The sequence below is a fragment of the Cottoperca gobio genome, chromosome 1 (assembly GCF_900634415.1).
Source record: "Cottoperca gobio chromosome 1, fCotGob3.1, whole genome shotgun sequence".
In the NCBI taxonomy this organism is placed as follows: domain Eukaryota; kingdom Metazoa; phylum Chordata; class Actinopteri; order Perciformes; family Bovichtidae; genus Cottoperca; species Cottoperca gobio.
The window spans coordinates 25,463,404-25,489,006 of NC_041355.1; the positions used below are offsets into that span (position 1 = coordinate 25,463,404).

Here is a 25,603-nt window from a genome sequence, read left to right on the forward strand (position 1 = left end):
AGGACTTAGGGAGGCAATGAAGGAATACATTGACTTGTCCTTCTCCCTCTCCTGCCATCCATTTGGTGTTGTCAATGTAGGCGTATTTAGCAGTTTGTCCTGTTTGCGCCCAGAAAAATACCTCCTATCATCCTCCTGGTCTCCCTCGTCCACTTCCTGTTCCGCATCACCCTTGGTCTGCCATCTCTTTGGACTTTGTCACTGGGTTGCCCCGTCTGATGATAATACCACTATTCTCACAGTGGTGAACAGATTCTCCAAAATAGTTCACTTTATCCCTCTGCCTATATTCTGTCTGCCAACAAGACAGCAGCGGCTATGTTGTTGAGATATCTTTCATCTCCATTGCTTTCCTTGTGATATGGTGTTGGAGGCCACAATTCATCTTGCGGTTTTGGAAGGCTTTCTGCTCTCTCCTCTGTGCCACCGTCTGTCTTCCCTCTGGTTACCAACCCCAGTCCAATGGCCCGACGGAGCGGATTAGTCAGGAGCTTCAGAGTTCTAACTGCGTTTCCTCGTCTCACAGAACCCAGCAACCTGGAGAAAACATCTCATCTGGGTGGAGCATGCACAAAACACCTTGCCTGGCTCTGCTTCTGGTCGCTTTCCCTTCCAGTGTGCCTATGGATACTAACCGCCGGTGTTCCCTGAAATTGAGACAGAGGTCAGTGTTCCCTCTGCCTAAGCCCTCATCCACCGATCACATCATCATCATCGCAACTGGAGCTGGGCCCAGCAGGTGCTACTCCGAAGTTCAACCCGGTACAAGAGGATGGCTGATCGTTGACAGATCCCTGCCCCCATGTACCGGCCAGGGCAGGGGGTCTGGCTGTCCACTACAGATCTGCCCCTACGAGTGAAGTTTATGGGTTCCTTCTTGGTCTCCAAGGGAATCAATCCGGTGGCAGTGCGGCTGCGACTGCCTTGATCATTGAGGGTACTTCCTACATTACATGTAGCTTGCATCAAACCTATAAAGGAGAGTCCATTGGTCCATTCAATTAAATGTTATTTTCTGTTGCTCATCTCTCCTTTTGTTTCAAAGTCTACACTTTCTACCCTGTATGTGTGATCATCCACCCCCACCCTAATTAGTTTCACGTGTGTATCATTATGTTATCTCTCTATTTGGTCAGTGTGCTCATTCCCCTCATTGCCGGTGCGTCTTAGTACCTACTTGTCTAGTGTTCCAGCAATTATTTCTAGTGTTTAATGTTCATAGTTTTTCATACTGGTATCGTTGTCTTTTCGCCTTCTCCCTGTCAGTTGGTTAGTCAGTTTGGTTGCCTTCCTTGACAGACCTAAGCTTTAGTCTCTGAGTCGTGCTGTAGAGTCCTTTGCCTGCGTTCATACCAGCCATTACACACCTTCTCCTAGTTTTTTCTAGCTAGCTGTGACCATATGGGACGTAGCTTGTTTGATCATGCTAATTGAGAAGTTTTAATTCATCTATTTCCATTCATTCTTTATTGTAATACATTTCTTCTAATAATGACTTGTTCACTTTCAACCGCCCGCAGCTTCCTCCAAGTCCACGTTGTCGGCTAACATTTTCAAAGTACCTTTACCAATCACCACATGGAACATTCACATTGTATGTGTTTGATGAAGAAATGGATATAAGGTTTGCTTCTATCTGCATATAATAATAATAATAATAATAATAATAATAATAATAATAATAATAATAATAATAATAATAGTAATAATAATAGTAATAATAATAATAATAATAATAATAATAATAATAATAATAATAATAGTAATAATAATAATAATAAGCTTTATTTGTATAGCACCTTTCATACAAGAATTGCAGCCCAAAGTGCTTCACAGCAAAAACATAACAATTAGTACAAGATTAGACAGAACAAGAGCATTTACAGTACAATAATCACAGTATTGATGTAAATGAGTCTGAAGTACCATTATAAAAATAGCAGAATTAAAATAGTATGAAATAGCAGATACAATAGCAGGTAAAATAGCAGAATTAAAATAGTAGAAAATAGCAGAAAATAGCAGAATTAAAATTGTATAAAATAACATTGGCAGACCATTCTTGTAAATGTTTTAAACTATCAGGGCCATATTTTGAAAGTATGAGATCAACAATGGGCCCCTGTGGCCCTTCAACTGGTTTACTCTTTGCTACCCATTCCTGGTAGTCTTTGGCAAACTCTTTATTGACCCTTGTATTGACCCGTCAACCTCTCCGTCTCTTTCACTTTTCCACTAATTGTGTAAAGAACATGTAAACACATTTATCAGAGAAACTTCCTCTTTTTCCCGTGGTAAAACAGTCTATTTGATCTCAAGTTTTTCAAAAATACACACTCTGAACATGTATCCTAGTTACCTTTACACATTCAATATTAAACCAGTAATAATTAACCATTAAAAGGCTAAGATAAAAAGATATGAAATATCACCACTAAAAGGCTAAAATAAAGAGATATAAAATATCACTATTAAAAGGCTAAAGTGGGTGTCCCGGTAGCTCACCCAGTAGCACAAGCGACCCATATATTAAGACTGAGTCCAACCTGCGGCCATTTGCTGTATGTCATTCCTCTTCACAATCTACACTTCCCACTATCATAAAGGCATGAAAAGCCCAAAAATATAACTTAAAAAAGGCTAAAGTAAAAAAGATATGTTTTTAGCTTACTTTTGAAGATATTGAGCGAGCTTGCCTCCCTAATGTCTGCAGGTAAAGTGTTCCATAGCTTTGGTGCATAATTGCAAAAGGCTATGACATGATGAATACGGCCTGAGTAAAACTTTTGCAGCCCTAATCTTTTCACAAAACAAGAAAGACTCATGAGAATGTGTTGTAACATTTTACTGTAATGACTTGCAAGAAATAGTTTATCACCTTTATAGGCTGGAGCTTTATAGTCTCTCCGACAAGTTGTGGCTGAAACGGTCCAAACACATGGTTTTCAAAGCTTTCTCAGCCGACACCACATTTGTGCTCTGTCATAAAGATTTATGTTTCCTGCTTAAATAAAGATAAAAAGGAATACAAATGTATACCTATGATGTAAAGTAAATTTAGGAGGATGACCTTTACATTCAAAGGATCAATAAAATATAATATGAGTCATTCTGATTTAAAGAGGTATTTCAGTCCATCTTCTCAATTAACAGCTACTCTTTAGCTGATGGACTTTAATTTCAACAATTCTTAAACCTGGCCTCCCACTCTGCTTAAAGTCACACTTGTGTGCCACTATGTTTAGTTTGACCCAGTTTTTCCAGAACCACAAGGTGCTATGTCATGTCCATTAGCAGCTTTTGACAATGTTGACTTTTTGACATCCGCAACACAGGTAGACCTCTCTCTCTCTCTCTCTCTCTCTCTCTCTCTCTCTCTCTCTCTCTCTCTCTCTCTCTGTCTCTCTCTCTCTGTCTCTCTCTCTGTCTCTCTCTCTTTCTCTTGGCACATTGCACGTTTCCCAGTTGGAGGCACTTTGTAAAAACTCTGTTGCACTTTGGTTGCCCTCACTTTATCGAATACAGAGTTCACAAGTTCATGTTGAAAGGAGAGAGAGAGAGAGAGAGAGAGAGAGAGAGAGAGAGAGAGAGAGAGAGAGAGAGAGAGGAGAGAGAGAGAGAGAGAGAGGGAGAAAGGGAGGGAGAGAGAGAGGTAGATAGTGTGACCTCAAAGTGTGAATTATGAATAAGCACCATGCTCAGTAGATTTTCATCTTCACTCAGTTATTTAAAACATTCTACATAGATGTAGAAGTGTGTGTGTGGACAAGCACGAGTGTGTATGTAAATGTTTGGGTGTGTATTGACATAAACCTGTCACCCCTGGAAGCCCACAGCCTCATACGGTGTCATCTTGTGCAGATTCATGAGTTTACTGCATGACACCATCTGCCACATTTTCTTTAACACAATGGGCACAAAAATGTTTAATTATTAGGTAGTTATGTACATAAGATTCTTTATATGTATGAACTACTAATTTGCTTTCAGTTACAGTTAGCAGAAAATGTCACCGCACAGCAGACCTCAAGAGTGAGTCAGTGAGTGGGTGGATATAAAAAGCTCTGGACACCAGAGATTGGGTTACGTCGTGCATCTTGCGTGGTTAGGGTTAGGCTGATGAAACTTTATGTTAGGGCATTGACTTTTTCAATATTTAACCTAAGAAAGATGTTTCTTAGGTTAAATATTGAAAAAGTCAATGCATGCTGTATTATCCATTATCACAGTGAGAAAACAAGTGAGATGTGTTGGCAGTGAACAGTTGCAGTTGGGTTCAGTATTAATGTGTCCCCAATATGTTGATGATAAAATATTTTTTTGTCAGCATCACATTTCCTTCAAAACATATGTGCTAATGTAAACAAGTTCTATATCAACAGCATCTTAAGGAGACAGAATTGTCTATCCAAAAAAGTTGCAGATACTAAACAAGCCCTCAAAACATACAGTGAGAAGATTAACAATAAGTGAGTTTGGACACATTTATATTGATAGTCACAAAATCAAAAGGTATCAACAACATCAATATAGAGATACCTGGGTCAACAGCACTGAACAAGTTTATGCTTTGTCAATAAAATCTCAGCAGTCTGGCAAGATTTGTACAAAAATGTTGAGGACAAAATGTTAACAACAAAAAAGAAAGAGCAACAGTAATTTCTTTCTCACTAATATGCTGCACTTCTCTTACTGCTGTTAAACTCTCAATGAATGTCAGCACTATAACGAGTGGTGTGGATATTTGGCTGATGAAGACAATGAAGGTCAAAACATTGCCATATGACACAGTCAGTGTGCAGACTATCTTTCTTTTTCCTTTCGGTGCTGTTTTTGCTGTACCTTAGGTGAGTTGTATGTTCACACTGTCCTTCATCTGGATTTTAAATGTGAGGAAGTGTTCAGTTTCATTGATAGTATATTAACAGTGATTGTAAAAATAAAAAAAGCAGCAGAGTAAAATCAATTTTAATTAGTTTCTTTAAAAAAGACAAAGTCGGAGCAGTGGAGTATGACATGACACTGATGCTGTATTGATTGAATTAGGGCTGGGGAAATGTACATTATGGTGGATTTACTGTATAAACTACTAGTGTAGGTAAGTCCAACCTACACTCAAATAAGGGTGGCCTTTAGTGGTGACCAGGATAACAAATGCTTTTCCCTCTATCAGCTGGATTCAAATGTTTCTCTTAGTTGTCGAGTAACACACTTGTGTATTGTATCATTATTGTGCCGAATGTGATACTAGAGTTATAGGACACACTGGAACATAACACATTTGTTGGAGTAAAGTCTCTGAATCACAGTTTTGAAAGAAATAAGAACTTGAATACAGCAAATTGTCTTCCAAGCCCAAAGGGTGTTTCACATGGTTCAGTAGTAATTACATTTCTTTTCACAGTAAAGACAATTAGTTTAAATTAATTCTTAGGAGGATACTTAGTAATTGCAACTCCTTATTATCAGGTTTTCTAAACAATCCTTTAAGACTCTTTAGCTGATCCAAAATGCTGCAGCACGTGTATTGACAAGAACTAGGAAACAGGATCATATTACTCCTGTATTAGCTGCTCTGCACTGGCTCCTGGTAAAATCCAGAATATAATTTAAAATCCTTCTTCTGACCTACAAAGCCATTAATGGTCAGGCTCCAGCTTATTTTAAAGATCTCATAGTACCTTATAACCCAACTAGAGTATTGTGCTCCCAGAATGCATTGCTCCTTGTGGTTCCTATAGTCTCTAAAAGTACAATGGGAGCCAGAGCCTTCAGCTATCAAGCTCCTCTCCAGTGGAACCAGCTCCCAGTTTGTGTTCGGGTGGCAGACACCCTCTCTACATTTAAGAGGAAGACTAAAGACTTTCCTCTTTGATAAAGCTTATAGTTAGGGCTGGCTCAGGCTTGCCTTGGATCAGCCCCTAGTTATGCTGCTATAGGCTTAGGCTTAGGGACACCTCTCTCCTCTCTCCTTTCCCTGCCTCTCTCTCTTCTCCTCCTCTCCCTTTCTATCTGTATGCATTCATGTCCTTTAAATGCAAGTTACTAACTCAGCATCCGGGGCTTCTTCCCCAGAGTTGCTGATTGTATGAATTTCCTCTTGTGGAGTCTTGTGAATGGATAAATGATTGTGAAATTTTTCACTTTTAGGTCCTCCGATGAAATAGCAAAATTCAAGACATCACCGGAGACAGCGATTTTGGGTAAGTGTTCATTCTTCTTGCCAACTCTTCATCTTGAGATATAATTTAACTGCAAGTGTATTGAAATAGTTGGATTCTCGCAGTGACAGAAAAGCTGAAATCTCTCTCACAGCCCTCCTCTCCATCCCAGTTTCATCTTTCCTTTTTCCTTTTTTTTTGTTACTAAGAAACTTGTATGTCTTTGTCCGTTCAGGCCAACTCAATTCAGTCCACATCACAGGGAAAATAAAAGTGACATTTCTAACCTCCTAACTATCATCCTCTTTCATATCGTTCACCATTTGAACAATAAATGCTAGAAAAATTTACAAAGAAGATGTGATAAGATGTTTTATCTATAGCACACAAGGGGAACTAACTCAAATCTCAAGAAAAGTTTATTGGCTGGACTGTAATACATATTCTTAAACATGTTTTTGAACAGTATTTAATCAACATAATCAAAACAACATTGTCAAAACCTTCTGATGAGCAGGAACAGGATTTTGTACCTCGGATAAGTTCCAATGATCATCCACCCAGCCACTTTCACAACTGTAACCGCAACTGAGTGAGGCCTGCAGAAATCGGGGTTTTCATTTTTAAATAACTGTTTCTGACACAGTCATGTCATACTGGAGGCCTCTATGTAAATTTCAATAAAAACGTTCACAGAGCTGAGAAGGCTGAGCCTTAAAAAAAGTAAAGCACAAAACACTAAAACAACAGTAAGTTGTCCTCAACAAGACAAACTTTTTTGTTCTATTTTACAATTGTATATATTGAGAACTGTAACTTGGTACAAATTGCAGGGAACATACAGTAAAAACATATCATATATAATTTTTTAATAGTAAAAGTTAAAAAAGTAAAACTGAATGTTCACTTTCCATATTTTTTCCAATCTGTAGAGACATTTTACATTTGTGTATGTTCACTTCTGACCTGCTTTGCACTGATTAAAAGGCTGTATAGGTTATCCAAACATTAGTTAGAAGTGAACCAGACCATGATTTTTCACATAAATCTTATTAAATTATATATATATATTAAACCAGAAAATCCAGCAATAACTTATTAAATAAAATAAAATAACAAATAATGATTTAAATTATTAATTAAATAAATAATTACATTACAATAAAGGTTAATTACAGTATAATAATTTGATTAACCAAAATGTGAAAAATAATGACAATAATTAAAATACACAGTCCTACAATTAAGTCTTGGATAATCAGCATGTATAATTTGGTTTTAAAGGAGGACACAGAACATAGCAAGCTTGAGGAATAGCTCTCACTTTGAAAAGTTAAAACCATCATATTGGCTGATATAAGGCAATGTTGGTCCAAAGTGAGAAAAAAGGTTTGGAAATATATACTGGGCCCAGCCCATTTAATGTTTAAAAAGTAAGTCATATCCTCAGCTCTAAAACTAGTCTAGCTGTATCATGAAGTTAACATTATGCAATTTCTCATCTAACTTTCTTTCACTGCTGTTCATTTTTCACGTCTCTTCTCTTGACAAAATAGGCGTGACGTATGGTCGTCGAGCTATATTGTTTTTGAAGTTTGTTTTGTATGTCTCCTATTAGAATAACTATACAATGTCTTTGAAAGGGGAACATCGTTTCAGACTTTCGCCTTTCGCTTTTTGGACTGTTATAAGCAGTTTGCGGATATGATACAAGTAATAATGTTTGTTATGAGTCTAGGTCCCAGTGAAAGTTCTTTCATTTGGGATCTCAGAGGTGAGTTAAGTTAAAGAACCTCATGAAGTAGAAAAGTTTCTGCTGAAAAAGAAGAATAGACCAATGTTACCTCAGATATGGTCTGCTGCCTTCTCTACACTCCTGTCTTCACACACATAGAACTCTACTGCTTTCCCGCCTGTGTGTTATATGCTGTGTGTCCTCAGCGCGTCTGTGTGTGTGCACTGTGGACTGAGAGTAGCGGCTCTTCAGGGGCAGATCTCTACCCAAGGCTCATTTCAATATATGTAAAAGCTATGGCTCACTGGAGAGCCTGTACAATGGACTGATCGGCCTCAGGGATGTGTCAGAGACCAGTGTGTGAGCGTGCGTGTGTGTGTGTGTATGTGTGTGTCTGTGTGTGTGTGTGTGTGTCTGTGTGTGTGTGTGTATGTGTGTGTGTGTGTGTGTGTGTGTGTGTGTGTGTGTGTGTGTGTCTGAGAGGAGAGAGACAGTGGCCGAGGTTTGGACATGCGTCAATGGTCTGCCTGCACGCTGCAATCTCAGTCCCTGACACTTTCAACACTCACACATACACACACATGCCCTGAGGTCTGAGACATTTGCATATGACTGTCCGCTGTGGCATAGCCCTGCAGTTCAACTCCATGCTAAAAACTCCACTGTAGTCATTCTACAATTTTGCTTCCTGACATGTGTTGCTCAATGTACTCTGAGCGGGACATGCGGCTTCTTCAACGTGAGCAAGCTGCTCATTCTATTCTGACCAGAGGCGCTCCCAGCACCTGTGTAGAAGGTTTAATCAGAGCTATGAACTGTTAAGTGTTGATTGCTGGAAGTAGGTGGTATGGCCTGTTTGTGTGTGTGCATTTTTATTGTAATAGTTAGGATTAGTTTAAATAGTTAGTTACATTGTAAACCAATAATATGAATTCTGAGATTACTATTCATGAGTAAATGCACACATATTATATTAAAAATTGTAATGTAATCTAGTGCAATTTAATAATACACACTTTTCAGATAATATTGATATGAGATTCGATGATTAGATTAGGCCGGTGCTATAGAACTAAGCATTGCAAAGAAGTGAAAAGCTTCAGAGTTAGTGTTGTAAATAAGGACTACAAGTCTATCCACAATGCCTCCCCTTGAGCAGTGAATGAGCCAACAGTAAGATAAGGTGGCATGGCTGCATCGCACAAGCATATCTGTCAACATTGGAATTTCAAAATAAGGGACATTTTTTTGCCGGACTCCGCCCATACTTTAACAGCTCTCAGCCCCCATATAATGTAAACGTAAACACATAAGGGACGGGTATATACATTCAGGAAATACATGTTTATTTAAAGTATGTATTACTAGTACAGACATGTTTATAAGATTTATGTATTTTATTTGATGACTTATTATCATCAATTGATTTGATGATTGATGAGTTTTGTGGCTTTTGTTTCCTCGATGAGGACTTCCTTGCGATGGCAGAGTCGGGAAACATGTCCGCTCCACTGCGACTGAAATCAACGCAGAACCTGAAGGCTACATTATTTTTAACGCAAAGCATTGACATCTTTCCCTCAGCTCTGGTCACTTGGTCTGCCTTCGACACAGTTCTTGTCACACATGAAGTCATTGACAGTGTATGTTTTTGTGCCTCTTGGCGTGCTTGTGCTTGGACAATTATTCATGCTGGCGAACATCGCTTATTCCGCCGTGTGCAATGCTAACATCTGAATGGCACACTTTACAAAAAGCACGAGTTTGCCCAACTCTGCTTTTAATAAATAAGGGAAGGTCTCCTCTCATTTGGCAGGTACTTGCATAAAGTGTTAACTTGTTTGGCAAATACAACTGCATCTCCATCTATCTCCCGTTCACTGTGACTCTCATCCATATGCTTTTGTCTTCTTCTGTGTTATTGTTCCTGTTTTCTTCTTCTGTGTGTTTACTGGCGGATAACGTTTTTCAGCTAAAGTTAAACATAATACTGTCATCTGCTCTACCAGAGGCCACTTTAATTAGGCCAATTTTTTTTTTGAAAGCTTAAAAATATGGGATAATTACAGGAAAATATTTAAACGGGAGAAAATGGGATAGAAGTAAAAATACAGGATAATCCCGGGAAAAACGGGAGGGTTGACATGTATGTACACAAGTCATCAGTTTCATGCATAGCTTGTCAATTTTAAAATGACATGGTATTTGGTGTATTTGTCCCCTTTTCTCCGGCCAAAAGAAATCCAACATTGACAGCCGCGATTGTTTGAGATGTGTTGTAGCCTACACAACATATTTTTATTAACAAGTTACACAGGGCTGCCAACTTCTAGATTTAGTTTGGAGTGAGATATTACAATTACTTCAGATTTACAGGATTCAGGATTGCATTGAACATGTCAGAAAGTTAATGCATGTAAGGGTGGCATTGGAGTTAAAGTGTAACCCTAATCCTACCTGGGGTCCGCACAGAATCCAGTTATATTCTCTGTCATTTATATGACTTTCAATTGTTTCCTAATGACTTTGTATCAATGTTTTTCCATTTTGATTTGTGCTTTTTTTTAAATTCCAATATGTATAATATATGTTCGGGTCCTAGAGGATCAATTGCAGCCTGTCCAGTTTTTTTTTCAGTTTCAACAACTTAAACAAACATATTCGCACTTTTGCCTCATGTTTCTTTTAATTTTTCCTTCAGCTGTATCTACATAGTTTATACAAAGAAAATAAATATGAACGAAAGACAAGAAAAAAAAGGAACTGAAAGAAAAAAAAAAAAGAAAAAAAAGGAAGAAGGGGCAGGCGGAGAGAAGAGATTTGTGTGAGAATGTGTGCATGCATTTACACACACCCATGCCGGTGAAGACATTGAGGGTTGGGAAGGTGGAGATACTGGTATGATTCAGAAGGTGTAGGGAAATGTGGATTGCTTCACTGTATTAGTATAGTAATGGCAGGGCTCCACCTTCTAATAAATATATGCTTGAAGTCTCAGATAATATGTTATTTGTTCCATCTGATATATTTCCCACACCTTCTAATAAGTAGTTGAGGAGTGTATGTTGGGGGGGGGGGGTCAATTTTTAACCACTCAATTGTGATACATTTAATTGCTGCTGTTAGCAATATTTGAAAAAGATATCTCCTAGCTCTTCCATCAATGCCTTCTGATATTACTGCTAGTAGTGCCACCTTTGGATCCTTTATGAAATGTTGCTTCATTAATAACACTCAAACACCTCAACCCAAAACGTTCTTAGTTTAGGTCACATCCAAAACACATGTGTATGGTTGCCTATTTGTGCAACAACATTTATTTGAGTTTGATGCGCCCATTTTAGCCATCTCTGGTGTCCGGAAAAATCTTGTAATTACCCTCCATTTAAATTCCCTCCATATACTTGAGTTGATAACTAGATGTGCTTCACTGCATATTTCTTCCAACATATCCTGTGGTATGTCTGTATTCGTTTAAATTTCCCATATCCATTTTACCTGTAGTGTATTATTCAGATCCATGCCTAAAAATATGTGTTAAAGATGGCATACAACTCTCTTATCTCCATTTCCTGTAATTTTATCAAACACTGTTCAATTGGAGAGGGAAGCAGGACTTTATTCCATTCTTCATGGTTTGTCAGACATTTCCTCAATTGTAAATATCTGAAAAAGTCTTTGACAGGAAGCTTAAATTCCTCTTTTATCTGATCAAATGATTTAAGGTAACCATCCTTATAGGAGGGCTCAAATTCCCAAATCTAATATTTCTGGGCTACACAACTTTTAACATTCAGGATCTTTCATGTACACACTGGCTCAACATCGGAAAAAGCTTATGTGTGACACGTGCCGGATTTACCTTACCCTTAAGGGAAATTCCAATGAGTGAATGGACTAGAATCCCACTTAACATTTGAAGGAAAATAAAATCATCATTCGGATTACCTAAAGTTAATCTCACGACTAACTAATATGAGATTTATAAAGGATTTTGTAATCTACCATATAGATGCAGGCTTTAGACAATGGTAAGTACATGGACTCACTAATCTACACTAACTCCATGTCACTTAACCTTTTTAGCGCCACAGACCGGTTTCATGTAGGACAATATCTTCACGGACCGGCCTACAAAGGGGGGGGGGGGGGCTAAATATGACGATATAAAATTATACGACCGGCATAAAAACAAATAATAACTCACCATTACGCTGAATTAGTGGGAGCCCTGACCTTGTGTCTCTGCAACGAGCCGGTCCAATATAGGGATATAAATTCTTCACCAATAGTAAAAGGTTTCTTCTCTTAGCAATACAGTTAGTCACTAAGTATGACGCTCTCAGTGCACTAGCATGTTGATGTGGTGGCCATCAGTAATCGTTTATGTCCTTCTTGTTCATGTTTTTTTATTTAAAAACAACTCCAAGGGCTTGTCTTTTAACGCCGGGTGCCAGCGAAGCAGTTTTGAAGGCTTCATGGCCTCATTTGCGAGCCTGTGTATTATGCAGAGCGGCGCATGAGAATCACCTGTAGCGATATTTAAGTAGGACTCCTGATATTGTCTTTTAAATGCCTCCTCATTGGGTCTTTTCCCTTTTCCAAAAAAGCTCTTTAAAGACGTTTGTTTTCCACTCATTGTTGCTTGTGGGCTTAATTTTTGAAGTAAAGTATCACGTGACTGAGACGAGCGTCTTGACCTATGGTCTTGACATGTGTCAAGAGACACAGACAGATGTATCTGGTGATTTTTCAAAATAGAGCCTCTTTCAAAATAAAATATTTCTTTATTCAATCTTTCTGTGTGGCGCCCAACAAAGACAGGGGAAGTGTTGCCCATCGGGCTTAATATAATCCTGATTGATGCAAATACATAGCCATCGTTTTATCTACATTTACTTTATTGCCTGAGAAATATCTAGATAGGAAAATGACCGCCAAGCTGTCCTCTCTATTGGACAACATGTCCCACCGCCTCCAGGACACTTTGTCCGCACTGTGCAGCTCCTTCAGCGACAGGCTGCTTCACCCGCGGTGTCTCACGGAGAGATAACGTAGGTCCTTTCTCCCTGCAGCGGTCAGACTGTACAATCACCACGGCCCCTGGTAGACCACCACACCAAGAACAGTCTATTCCAACACTGTTGTGCAATTATCACTGCCATGTGCAATATTCACTATGCAATATCAGCTTTAACCAATGTGATGTGCTTGTAGCAGGTATAGTTAGAGCTTGGCTGGGGTTTTCTAGACTTTTCGCCAAGGAGGTGTTGGGCCTTACTTTGTTCGAGTTGTCGTATTTGTACTTTTTATATTTTTGATGCCATATATTCCAAATTACTTTACTTTTGACTGCGCTTTAATTTGTTAGTGATACATTTGAAGCATTTAATGCAAAATTTGAAATTTGAAAGGTGTTGTTTAAATATGGAATTAGTAAGGATTCTGCAGGAGCTCCAATAAATATGTCTTACTCCATTTACCACCCAGCCTATTCAGTTTTAATAGATATAATATAATATATAGATAAAATGTTTTCCATGGGTCCTAAAGTATCACACACCATCGCGGGAGTAGGATTATGTTAAATATGTTAAAATATAAAATATAAAATATGCTAAATAAGATAAGGGTTAAAGTAAAGAAAAATAGTGATGTAATGTTAATAATGGAAGGTGAAATGAAAAGGTCCACTGTCCATTTCAAATGTGAAAAAAAAAACTTCAGTTTGATTCTAAGAGACAATGTTTTTTCATCCCATGTATTTAAGAGTTAATAAAGATAATTTAGTGATAACAACACATAAGGCCCACAGAGCACAAGAAAAGAGAATAAATCAAGAGAAGAGGAAGACAGTTTAGTTTATTTTCCTTAAATAATGTGGCAGACGTCACAATTAAGCTGTTAAGAAACCTTTCTCTTCCCCAGCTATTACTCAATCATGATAAGTAGCTGATAAGCAACTTCTGGGGTGTAAAATTATCACCTGTCAATAGAACAGTAACATCCACGGGTGAGACATGAGATATGACAAGGGAAAGGAAAAAGGAAAAAACAAAGACAGAAAATGGCACAAAAAGAAAAATGCACTTAGTGTGCTGACAGCTACGCTTGGCTGGCTAAAATTAAGGCAAGCATATATTCATAACACAGATTAAAATGGATGGATATGGTACACACGCATGCATGACTTTATAGATGCGTATAGCTTCCTGTATGCATGCACAGTCTAAGGATCACCTTACTTTTATATTTAATGCCGATACTGCACCTTAGAATCAAACTCCCTCCCTACGACATATTCAACATACACAGTATCATTCAAAAGCTCAGGAAATGTCAGACATAGCAATCACTCTCTCTCTCTCTCTCTCTACTTTATATTAGTCAGTGTCTTTCCACCTCTCTGGGAACTTTGCAAGAAGCCCCTTGTAATGCTGCACTGGGGTCAGCCAGAGGTTGAAACACTCATAAATATTTCACCTGCCCAACCAGGGGGAGAGAAAAAGCACTATACTTGTCTGGTGTGCCGTGTTCACAAGAAACAGGGGGGGAGAAAGAGAGATGCATGTCACATTGCACGTTAACATGTCCAAGAAATAACTCCTAAACTGTATATAGACAAATTAAAGGACAATTACAGCAATTTAGTAATGCACTTTTTATGCTCTGTAACATTGGGGGTGTCACAAGCAACTGATTAAAAAGATACTATATGAAAACCAAGCAGTAAAAGCTGAAAGTAAATAGTGTAACTGACTTATAACTAATGTGTAAAATATAGGCTTGGGTATTCTTTGGATTTTTACGGTTCTTATTATCGATTCCAGTTCTTATCGGTTCTTGATTTCAATTCTTTAAAGGTTTTAAAAAACATCTTGCTTTTTTTCACAGAAAAAAATATATATTTATGAAAACCTATTACACAAATTTAAATTCATATTCATAATTCACTTCATCAGGTTTAAGGATCCTGTAAATTAATTGCATACCATTTTGCATAAGTTCTGATTGGCAAAAGTAAAAAGAATGAATAATACACACAGGTTTGTTTACTTCACAGAGGAAATGGCGGTCAATATAAACAAAATACGAGTTGAAACGCGAAATACTATTCATTACGTGTTGGAGAAAAACTGCCCCTGCATCAGTCCTGCCTCCTCTACTGCAGATTTACATTTGCTCCTCGAAAACTATTCACTAAAACAGCTGTGGAGACATACTGCTGCCTTGATGATCATAATCCATCATTTTAAATGACTATATCTGAGAAGACTTGTTATTGCAGCTCTTGTATTCTTCTTTGTGTTGTTGTCTTTGTGTATGTACATGTATCTGTATCTGTATGTATAGTTAGTACAGGTGAGGCTCATCATTCCTCATCCATGAAATGATCAATGACACCAACATATGAACACACCTCATTTCAAGTGAGTGGTAGACTTTTTAAATGAGTCCACATGTTCAACCGCATCAATCCACTGGAGTGAATTATGATGTTGCATTATCTTTGTTTGCTCAACCGAGATTCAGGTCTCTGCAAGTTGATATTCATAGATATAATAGATATAGACAATATATCAATATATAGAAACAAACACTGAAACATCACAAAAGACAACAATCTTTATTACTGCATGCTTTGGAAATGATGGCCAGTAATTTAACCAATGTGCAATGTGTGGATAAGTGTGTGTGTGTGTGTGTGTGTGTGTGTGTGTGTGTGTGTGTGTGTGTGTGTGTGTGTAAAGCACTTGCCCTCACAAGTGCTGGGGCAGCTCCAGTGAGTCACAGTGCCATGTATACTTCTCTCATCCAACATTTACAAGCCTTCTGCTCTCTCGCTCTCTGTCTCTCTGCCAACACATTACGCATGCTCCACTGCTTCCCTTCCACTCCATCTCTTGTTTGTCTTCACTCATCACCCCTTCTCTGTCGTTATGTTTGCTTACTCATTGCTTACTTTACCTTCATTTTACTTCATCTTCATGTCATTTCATCTTCTCTCTTATTCACTTTCATTTCCTTCCATTTATTTTCCTACCTTATGTGTCTTTTCCACTTCTCTTACCCCAACTTCCTTTCAACGGAAACAAAGGAAAACGTTAGGTGAAGAGAATCTTCCATCTTTTATTTATCTTCTTTTTCATCTCCTCTCCCCTTTACTTCTCGCTTGTCCTTCTTCTTTGCGCGTTTCTCCCTTCTGCTCTACAGTATTTTGCTGTTTTGGTTTTCCATGCCTCTCCATGATCCTTTTCACCTCTTCTTGAACTCTCTTGTCTTTTCTCTCTTCACACTCATTCATTATTTCCTCTCACCCGTTTTCTTTTGTTTACATAGTTTAGCTTCAATATAAAAATGTGACCTCACATATTGTTGCAAAGATAATAGCTATTGCAGAGCTAATGCATGCTGATTTCATTATACAGAACAGGTGTTCATGTTATTGTGTCCACCACCATAAAGCTACCTTTATTTTCCAAAACAGTTTTTCCTCAGCAAAAGCTCACCATGATTAAAAAAGAAATATCTTGTGTTTTCCTGTTGGCCAAAGTGTGATATAAGACCTGCTGTTGTTTGTGTTTGAGAAACAATATCAAATGAAAGAAAAATAAAGTGATGCTTGATTATTACTTACGCTTGTTTAAAGGAGTGGTTGTCAAATACAATGAGTAAATACAAGCGGAATCACCATTGTTGACACGATGCAAATGCAACAGTGCCCGCTGTCAGATGTCCAAGTTTGCTGAGAAAGCATAGTGTTGATGACGGTTGGTTATAATTTGTACTTTTCTTCCTTTATTTATTTTTAACCGACAACCTTTTAGTGTAGGCTACAGTAAACCATCACTGTAGAAATGACTCAGATTCCCTATAGTGACGTTTCACAAAAATGGGTCATGACAACATTTTTATTCATATTAATTATTTCTTATCAAGAAACATTATCTGTATCTTTAACACCACGTACAACACCTCAACATAATGGGGGTGAATAAGCGGCAACTCTTGATCTCTGACGGTAAACAGAACATTCAGTTCGGATTGTAATAATTAATTCATAGTCATAATATTCTTTTTAGGAAAAGCAATACTTTTATTCTGCACCTTTTTAAAAGCTTTGTTAGTATATTATTGTTTTTTCAATTATTCGTCTACATAAAAGTTGTTTTATACATATGACTTGCAATATACATATGTATACATATATACTTGCAGTAAAAATGCAGTATTTTTGTACTTGGAAACTTTGAAAGTACAAAATAAATTCCAATGGGTGCATGAAGAAATACTATTTTGTAGCACCAAATGATATACCGTGTTGTTCAAATAAACAAGTTAAACATTGTCATGGCATTGTAAACTTTTATTATACCACAATTCTGAAATGGCTTTGTATTAAATCAGCTGACAAAAGGTTATAAAAGCTTTGAGGACAGCACACTATTCAGTTAACTTACAATAGTTTTACCAAATATGTAAAATAGTAAAAGGGACAAAAATGTACTCTTAAATATAAAGGCATTTGTTAAAACCTGTTTTGATTTATGCTAAACTTTAAATATATCAACCAACAAGTTTCACTCACCTGATGCTCCGTTCTTATGTCTCTCGAACAAGCCTGTCCAACTGCAAATGCATCCATGTGACGTCATCATGCAGACAGTTTGAGAAAGTATTTTTAAATTACAAAATGACAGAACATAAAATATTTCTGCAATATTTTGATAACATCAATTTATTTAAATTTCAGCAAATACAAATCACAAAATAAAATGTTGTATTTCAAAATCTTATTTTAAATACATTTATCGGAAATACTGCATATCCCTGCTGGTGACTTCTACATCTTGCGGTGAAGTTCCTCTCCTTTTGTATTTTACTTGAGACAGAAACAGTTTGAGTTATCTTTCATCTAATTTGTTCAGTGTGTTATGTCACGATTAACCTTGGTTTTTGGAGAATATTTGGCTGGTAAAAGGAATTTCTAAGGGAGTCCACTTAGAAAAACCCCCATCCAGCCTCTTTGTCTTGAGTTGGAGATGACATATGAGGTTTAAAACGGGATGTAGCCTTGATCGAGGAGAAGTGCAATTTGAAGGTGAAATGTGGCAAAAAAAGAAAAAGAAGATTCCCCAATTTAATTGCCCTCCCCTTTACTCTTTCAGCTTTTTTTTCTTCATAAAATGAAAAAAAACAGTCAGGCAGACGAATGCTTGGTCAGAAAAAGCAGACAGATAATTTTCGAGAGCTAGCATTGATTATTGTGGTATCATTTCTTAGTCAATTATACAAAAATCCAAAGATTTCTCTATTTCTTGTAGTTATATTAACATATTTCTGTTGGTAAAGTTGCATTACCAACATTTAGATCATTCTTAGATGTTACCTGTTCAAAACTCTTTGCCCTCCAAAGCAAAGGTAACATTTAAGAAAAGGATACAAGATCAAATAGATCGTAATAGTAACTCTCCGTTGGTCACTACCAACAATTCTTAAGTCAACTATTTGTTGTAAAAACTGTGATTTCATGGGATTGCTTTTCTGAAATTTAATTGAACAATAAATAATATATATATAAATAATAATAAAATCTTATTTAAAAATAACTTTAATAACTTTAATCACTCTGATTACTTCACAATATCTAATGTTTATGAAATTACTGAATGGATTCATTTGGTCCACCAACCTTTTTTGGAATTCATTTGTACAGTTTGCTCCTGGTGCTTGAAATGTGAATAACATTTAATTGTGATGAATGGAATTATTTGTCACGGTTTTCTTCTGGGGGAAATTGTGAGACCTGCAGAGACTTGCTTTATGATGTCCTTCATTGCTTTTCACCTATTCATAGTATAGGTCTGTAGTCTGTCATCTGACCTAAATGCAATTATACAGCAATTATTAAATAAAAGAAGCACCTTTATTTATCAAAAGACCCTGAAGAATAATGTCAGACTTTATCGCACACTACCTCCGTAACTGCTATGCCTTGTAAACCACTGTGATGGTATAGTTAAGAGTCCTGATTGACGGGGGGAAAATGAGAGGAGAATAAGTGAAAGAAAGTGAGAGGAGAAGACACAATGTATAACCTGAGAGGGCAGCCAAGAGGAGAACAATTTGTCATGCTGTCGTTCTCTTTGTCCTCCCCCCCTTCTTTCATCGGTCTTCTTTTTTCATCCTTTGTTGATTGTCATCAGTTTGCTGTCTCATTCACTTTCAAAAGCCCAATTAAATGAAAACAATAGTCAATGTCCAAAACACAAAAATGTTTACTAGTGTGGCAGTTAATAGTTCCGCCTATTATCCATAGTAACGTAAGGCTATTTCCATTGTTAAGTACTTATGGGAGTAAAGGATTTGCCTTAATTTATTTAAATCTGCGATCTCTGCAGGGGATGCACTCGTTCCTCTGGTTATCTTACACAGCTCGTCATCCATGTACAAAACCTAAGTGTCACTGCCTTCCTGCTGTATTAATACAAAAACACAGCATTTGATATACAATATATGATAAAATAAATAAAGTTTTTGCACACTTGAAAAACTGAATTGACATTCCTGGTAACACTTTATAATAACCATAATTAATCGATGGCAAATTGATAGTTATACTTTAATTAATTAATTAATGCTAACTAATTCTTAGTAATGCTATAATTTGTTATTTTATAGTTCGTTGTTGCACTCATCATAATTTTATAAACCATTTTTAAGTTGTTGTTAATGATTACCTGGAGAGGTGCCAGGTCGCCTCCTGGGAACTGCTGAGGTGCCCTGGAGCAAGGCAGCGGACCCCCACACTGCCCCCGGCGCTGTATACAGAGTAGACAGGTTAAATGCAGAGTCTGAATTGCACTGTGTGCTGTATACATGTGTGATGATGAAAAGGGGATTTGAAATCCTCCAATATTTCCATTTCCAACATTACATCGATAGATGGACCAGAAACCAATTATTAACCATTGATAAAGTATTACCTATCTATCTAAACAATGTTTATAGATGCTTTACAAAGTATTTATTAACCATTTAACAAAGTATCATAATCATTAGTTTGAACTTTATGATAACCATCAAAACATCTTTATAGATGTTTACAAAGTATTTATTATTCATTGAAGTGTTAACTTTAGATATATGTAATGTTTAGAGATACGCAAATCATTTGGTAATCATTGACAAATACTTAATATAATTTATAAAATGTTATAATGTGTGCACCAATAAACTGTTAAATTAACATAAATAAAAGCAACACTAATAATTATTAGACAATATTAATTAGCGTTTCATTGTTTGTTAAGAGTAAAAACACTATTCAATTCTAAAGTTTAATAAACTATTAATTTACCATTTATAAAAAATTCCTTAGCTCTGTGATTTGCTACAGTTAGCAGCCATGCTAACACTGTACAGCACACTGAACTCCAGGTCTTTTAACCTTTTGCACCACATTAATTGTTTTGGGTCAACAACTGCAGCTCTTCCTCTAAGATCATAACTCAGTCTAACTGGAATGCACAGAGAACATTATTATACTGCTGGGATCAGCGCTACTTACTCCTTCTGGTGGTACCAATGTATCCTGTTTGTTGAAGATAAATGTTTATAAATCTGTTGATAAATCTATCTTAAGAAGTACTTCTTATAATTTCAGATCTTGCTGTGAATAATCAATCTTTAGATGTTTTATTCAGCATCAACAGTAATTGAGTCTTGTGGTAAAAAGAAGTGCTAGTAGGTAATGCAGCGTGACTTTTCCTTGTGTAGATCCACCAAAACAACCACTTTAGGCAAATAAATTAAGCTTGAGATGTCCATGTATGGGTCATTGACTCGATGACAACATTACAGCTCCTTCAGAGGCAAGAAGCAACTGGATCACACCTATACAATTGTAATAACAAAAATGATAGTTATTAATTATTTTACACAACAATAACTACAAAACCCCCTGCTACATACTGTATATATAATTAAGTTGGATATTAAACTGAGGAGACAGGGTGGCCTAAAGTGCCATGTATAAAGATAACTTTTTATAGTGGATACAATACAAAGCTATTATAAAAATATGTAGCTAACTAGTTTGTCGTTATGATAGGTCAGGGATTTCACACAGGTCAGCTAGCTCACGTGATCCCACAAGGATTCATGACTAACAGTTGGACTATCATCAGTGTTGTGTAAATTAATTGGGATTTATCTAGAGATTTAAAAGATGTATATTTACTAATAATATGTTGGACTCATGTTACTGTAATTTTTAAAAACTTTCAAAACATTATTAAACAATAATCTTGCTGTCCCCCTGCAGTAACTCTGAGACCCCCAAGGGGTCACGGACCCCCTTTTGAAGACCCATGCTATAGATAATGCATAACAAGGACAAAACTTGCGATAGTTTAGAATTGTATTATTTATACTTATCACAGCCTTTGTCAGAACATTTAAATCTTCTGGAAATTTTTGCTCTGTAAAATATTTTTCTGGTAATCAAATGAACAGATTCAGAACAAAAAAAATGTTTTCATTAATTATATATATGTATATATTCAGAAATTTAGAAAAAGTTACAAATAATTTTACAAAAAATTAGTTTTTATATCAATAATTAAAATTAAAATAATAGTATAATAATAATAATTATAATAAATACTAATAAATAAAGAGCTCCGGGCACCACTGCCTGTCCATTATTCACTTCTTACTTCTCCATCCCACCTGATCCAACAGTAAGGTGCATCAGGTGTGTTCAAAACATAACGCCATGAATCTGTTCCTCACTATTGTTGTGTTATTGATTTATTTTCCACTGCTCGGGGCCAATAAACTGATGACGGCGACAGCGGTCCATAGAGTAGATGGACTACTACAAAAACACTTGTATGTTGTGGATTCACAGTGGAGAGAACATTTACATTTATGAAGTACTTAAGTGTCAATCTTCTTAATGAACATTGTTTATCATCTCGCATTAGTAAACAACCCGCATTCTAATGACTGACTGGTAGGTGATCCACTGTTAGCGTCAATATCAGCACTGCTTTTGTAGGACGTGAGCATTGTATCGATAAATTACAACACTCGTTCTAGTCTGATTTTGAGATAACATGTATTGTGGTCTGTGAGCCACACACGCTCTCACCCAGGTAAAATGAAGGAGGGAAAAATGGAATTTGGAAAAACAAAACGGTTTATTGAGGAGGTGGCGATCTTTCCAAACCCAACAGGAGCCGCACACAAATTCTGGAGAGCCTTCTCCAGTCCAGATTCTCTCTCTCTCTCTCTCTCTCCAGCTCCACATCTCCAGAGTCCAAGTCTCTCCCTGGTCCCAGCCTACTGCAAGAACAGAACCAGGTCATCACCACACTTTTATTGTGAGACTGATTACCTGATGTCCAGCTATCTGATCTCAACTTAAGACACTCCCACCTCATCCCCAGCAGCCGACGCCGTCATCACACCCCACTGCCCCATGGTCGTTTTATTACAAAAAAACATCCCATTAGTGTGGAATTCAAGCATCTATGTGTGTGTGTGTGTGTGTGTGTGTGTGTGTGTGTGTGTGTGTGTGTGTGTGTGTGTGCGTGTGTGTGCGTGTATGTGTGTGTGTGCACGCTGGCACATGAGTGTTCTTTTGAAACTGGTTTTAATATCAAGTGTTCCCTGTAGTGCTCTGCTTCTTTCAGCGCTTTGTTTGAACAGTATGGTGTAGAAATCCACTGTGGCCGGCTCTCATCCAGAAGGGAGTGGAGAGCGGGAGGGCAAGACTTAATAAGAGAGAGCAAAGGAGAGAGAGAGTTATTTGTGTGTTTGTCCAAAGATATGTAGACACACACTGTGATGAGTTAAGTAAAGGCCACAGTGTGAGACAGCCAATAACCAGAGACGGACCAAATATTTAGTGGTGAATATCATCTTGAAAAGCTGAAATGTTGGACAAGGTTTAACAGATGTTTAATGTGAAGCACATATAAATATCATTAAACAACATTGAAGACTTTGTTTTCATTTTTTACAGGCAACATCGACATTTTAAAGTAGATCAACATTCTAAAATTCTGGTTCAGTTAAAGAAATTGCTTTTTTCATTAGAATGAAATTAAATGAATTTAAAATTATAATATATAATAAAAACAATGATTTTTAAATTTTGGACTAATAATAAAATAAGCTTCAAATGTGGATTTAATTTTCATATAATAGTTTTACATGTAATATATGTTTTACTGTAATAAAAGTATTACAGTTGTTTCTAATGCAACCTTTCCCTGGTATCCCACTCATTGTGGATTGTATGGCCCTGTCGTCTGTTGGCATGAATATACACTGATACTAAAATCACTCCACCTTAAATCCAAATATATAAGGACCAGCTTTAAAACAACAACATGTTGGTTGAACTCTATCCCTGCAAGAACATATTACAAGTCCACACAAGCTGTTTGCTCTCCAGTGCTCTTCTCTGATTGGCTATGCACTTAACCCTTGTATTATGTTGAAAATAAATTACGTTGATTAGGCTTAGGGTCATATTGACCCTCACTGTGTAAATACACTCAAAACAGTCCAGGTAAAACCAATAAGAACTTTAATTTAAATCATATGAACTATTAGAAAAGGGACATACAATACATTTTTAATTCAAAACATCCAATAATCCAACACTATATTTAACCATTCTTTACATAAAATGTTTCCCTCATCACACTTTTTTAAATTAATTTAACTTTTTCTCGAGATATTCTCCTCACATTCTTAATGCTCTCCACATGATGGGCAGAATGTAACTATGTGTTTCCTGCAGATGTAATTCTTGCATTTCACACAAGAGGTACTTGTTTTACTGTCTTCTCGGGGGCAGCAGACCTGGTATCTTTTCTGTTTCTTTACATCTGTAACAGCAGGTTGGTTGGATAGGGTGTTGGATGACGGACCTTGAACCTTTTGAATTATCGGCTTGCATCTGGATCTTGGGAGTGACAAGTTACATGTATTTGCCAAGTTCTTCCAGGAAAAGCCGACGTCTGTACAATTTGGACCAATTTCAATTCCTGGTTGATTTCAGTCCAGAGGACATATGCATTGTAAGCAGACACATCCACAATGTTGTAAAAAATCACCAAGGGCCAATGGGCAGTTTTGCGCTGGCAGCGTTGCTGTGACTTTGTCAAGATCATCAACTCCTCCTTTGGTGGAGTTGTAGTCCAGGATCATCTGTGGCTTCATGTCGTCTCTTGTGCTCAGAGATGCATCGTTGTGCATTGTGCTCATTACAAGAACATTCTTATGTTTCTTTGGGCAGTATGAAACAACTGTTGCATTCTCAGTGAAAACAAATGTTGAAGAATGCAGAGGTCTTCCCTGCATCTTCAGAATTTCACTGGGAAGTTATGGCTTATTCCTTCTCACTGTTCCCACCATTGTCAGCTTTCTCTTTTGAAGTTCAACTTCAAGGCGGTAGGATGTGAAGAAATTGTAACATGTGATGTTATGACCTTGCAGCCCTTCACTCATCTCCAGCACCACACACATCCCCTAATTCTTCTCAGATGCTCCGCCAGGTAGCTTTCCGGTATACACTTGCATATTCCATGCATAGCTAGATTTGGCATCACAGGCTGCCCATATTTTGATGCCATATTTGGTAGGCTTGTTGGGTATGTAGTGTCAGAAGGGACAGAGTCCCCTTGAATGGAACAAGGCACTCGTCTACAGTAACATGGGGACCAGGATTGTACAACAAAGGAAGAATTTTGACCCATTTATCCCATACTTCTCTGATTGCAGCTAGTTTGTTTCTTTCACGTCGACCAGCTCTGGTGTCACGGTTGTCAAATCGGATCACCCGAGTTATCATGTGAAATGACTCCAGAGACATTGTTGCTTGAAAGATTGGCCTTCCATTCTCTTCACTCCATAGATTGGCAGCTGCTTCTCCCCTTGACTTGTACACTGCAGCTAATACCAGAAGTCAATCTGATGCAGTGGCTTCCATGTCTCTTGAAATACACGCCTCCCCTCCAAGTTGGTCATGTCCAGTACGATCCTCTCTATTGGTGGGGATATGAAGAGCTGAAATGCTGATTGCATATCATCAACTCGTATGGCAGCAAATCTTGTAGGGCCTGGAGTCATTTTGATAACATTGGAAGATGACAGTCTTCCTCGGCTTTGGTGTGGTGATGTTGACCATTTTATGTTACCATCTTTAGATGCACATGTCACTTATGTGGAGGATTGCTGCATTCCTTGGTTTTCATCTGATGGAGAGACTATTGCAGGATCGTCCTCTGAATCATCTTCATCGTAGGAATATTCATAATCCGGATCGTCAATAGTATTGTCCTCAGTCTCTGAATCATCTTCATCGTAGGAATATTCATAATCCGGATCGTCAATAGTATTGTCCTCAGTCTCTGAAACCTCTTCCTCTACATCACTATCACAGTCCAGAATATGGGATAAAGCTTCTTCAGTTGTAAATCTTTTGGAGCTAATTGTTTATTGTGTGTTTCAGAGAGATGACACTACAACACTTACAAGGACAAGCGTGAGAAAGCTAACTCCTCTACCTAATTCACACACACCTGGTTCTAAATGGGTGTTCAGAGCCAGTCAATATGTAAACAAATGCAATCAAAATAAAGTGCATCAAAGAGACATGTTTTCTTTGGGTCTGAACAGCTACCTA

The 25,603-nt window shown here is 37.3% G+C and overlaps 1 pseudogene; it reads right to left on the reverse strand.

The window, feature by feature from the left end:
• The window catches only part of LOC115008005 (piggyBac transposable element-derived protein 4-like), a 197,141-nt pseudogene extending 172,351 nt beyond the window's left edge, over positions 1 to 24,790 (reverse strand).
• Between the last annotated feature and the right edge of the window lie 813 nt (positions 24,791 to 25,603).